Below are 2,008 nucleotides of genomic sequence, written 5' to 3'. Positions count from 1 at the left end.
GGATGAGAGAGCTGGGCGTACACTTTGAAGAGGATGAGAGGAACCTCAGCGGGTCGGGCACGGGGTTGGGAGAGAAGAGCGAGACCCTTTCTTCAGGACGAGGGAGACGGAGGAACTGGAGTTTGAAAGGGTTCACAGAACAGAAATATTAAATAGACATAGGTGCAGGAGTAAGAGGCCATTCGGGGCCCTACGAGAGGCACCCTCGCCATCCACTTTGAAGAGACGGCTGATCATACTGAAATCAGTTACCCGTGGCCCTGCCTATTCCCATGACTCCACTCTCTTTAGGCAGCCATATCTAGCTCTCTCTTGAAAGCATCAGGGAACACGGCCTCTGAAGAGAGGGCCAGATGATTTATACTCTCTAGATTTTAGAAAGATTGAGAGGGGATCTTATAGAAACTTACAAAATTCTTAAGGGGTTGGACAGGCTAGATGCAGGAAGGTTGTTCCCGATGTTGGGGAAGTCCAGGACAAGGGGTCACAGCTTAAGGATAAGGGGGAAATCCTTTAAAACCGAGATGAGAAGAACTTTTTTCACACAGAGAGTGGTGAATCTCTGGAACTCTCTGCCACAGGGGGTAGTTGAGGCCAGGTCATTGGCTATATTTAAGAGGGAGTTAGATGTGGCCCTTGTGGCAAAGGGGATCAGGGGGTATGGAGAGAACGCAGGTACGGGATACTGAGTTGGATGATCAGCCATGATCATATTGAATGGTGGTGCAGGCTCGAAGGGCTGAATGGCCTACTCCTGCACCTAATTTCTATGTTTCTATGTTTCTATGATCACATTGAATGGCGGTGCTGGCTCGAAGGGCCGAATGGCCTACTCCTGCACCTAATTTCTATGTTTCTATGTTTCTATGATCACATTGAATGGCGGTGCTGGCTCGAAGGGCCGAATGGCCTCCACTGTCATTCCTGCACCTATTGTCCATTGTCTATTGAGATGAGGAGAAACGTTTCCACCCAGAGAGTTGTGAGTCTGTGGAATTCGCTGCCACAGAGGGCGGTGGAGGCCGGTTCACTGGATGTTTTCAAGAGAGAGTTAGATTTAGCTGTTGGGGCTAACGGAATGGAGGGATTATGGGGAGAAGGCAGGAACGGGGTACTGATTGGAGATGATCACATTGAATGGGGGGGTGGGAAGATTGTAACCTTCCAGTGGTCCGCTGTGTTTCAACCTAACATGCAGAAATTAGATCAAAGTCGGCCTACATATTTAGGCTTTGCATGCCTCAGGAGAAGCAGATATTGAATGGCGGTGCTGGCTCGAAGGGCCGAATGGCCTACTCCTGCACCTATTGTCTATGTTTCTATTCCAACACGGTCCTCTGCACTCAGCATTCGAGAGTTCTCAGCTGTTTTGGAGTTCCAAATAACATTCCAGCTCCTTGTCAAACAGCCAGGAAAATCCCGGCCTTCATCCCACAATTGGAAATGGAGCCCTGTTGCCTGTAGCCAGTCATGGTTGCGTGGGGCGTTTTTGGCAGCGGGTGGTCTCTGAGAGCGTTTTATCACTAACATCTGTTTCCTTGCGAGGTTGAGGTTAGCTTGGTCTCTCTGCGTTGAAGAACAGCTCCTTCCTTCGAGAGGCGAGCAGGCGCAGCGGGTAGTGGCGCTGCCTCACAGCGCCGGAGACACGGGTTCCTTCCCGAACCGCGCCCGTAAGTTCTCCCCGCGGGTTTTCCCTCCCGAGATCTTCGGTTTCCTCCCACACTCCAAAGACGTGCAGGTCTGCAGGCGAATTGGCTCGGTGTGAATGTCAAATTGTCCCTAGTGTGTGTGTGTGTGTGTGTGTGTGTGTGTGTGTGTGTGGTGTGTGTGTTTGTGTGTGTGTGTGGGTGTGTGTGTGTGTGTGCGTGGGTGTGTGTGTGTGTGTGTGGGTGTGTGTGTGTGTGTGTGGTGGTGGGTGTAGTGTTAATAGAAACATAGACAATAGGTGCAGGAGTAGAGTGTGTGTGTGTGTGTGTGTGGTGTGTGTGTGTGTGTGTGTGTGTATGGG

General features: G+C 50.8%; 1 protein-coding gene across 1 annotated transcript in view; it reads left to right on the top strand.

Moving 5' to 3' along the window:
• The first annotated feature begins 1,138 nt into the window (after positions 1–1,138).
• LOC129693628 (phospholipid scramblase 2-like) overlaps positions 1,139–2,008 on the top strand; it is an 18,197-nt gene continuing 17,327 nt past the window's right edge. The window contains exon 1 of the mRNA XM_055630419.1: positions 1,139–1,670. The gene's annotated coding sequence lies outside the window, so the exon portion shown is untranslated. The remainder of the gene's footprint in view (positions 1,671–2,008) is intronic.

Source organism: Leucoraja erinacea, unplaced genomic scaffold (genome assembly GCF_028641065.1).
Source record: "Leucoraja erinacea ecotype New England unplaced genomic scaffold, Leri_hhj_1 Leri_372S, whole genome shotgun sequence".
NCBI classification, from domain to species: Eukaryota; Metazoa; Chordata; class Chondrichthyes; order Rajiformes; family Rajidae; genus Leucoraja; species Leucoraja erinaceus.
This window is presented reverse-complemented; position numbering and strand designations above follow the sequence as displayed.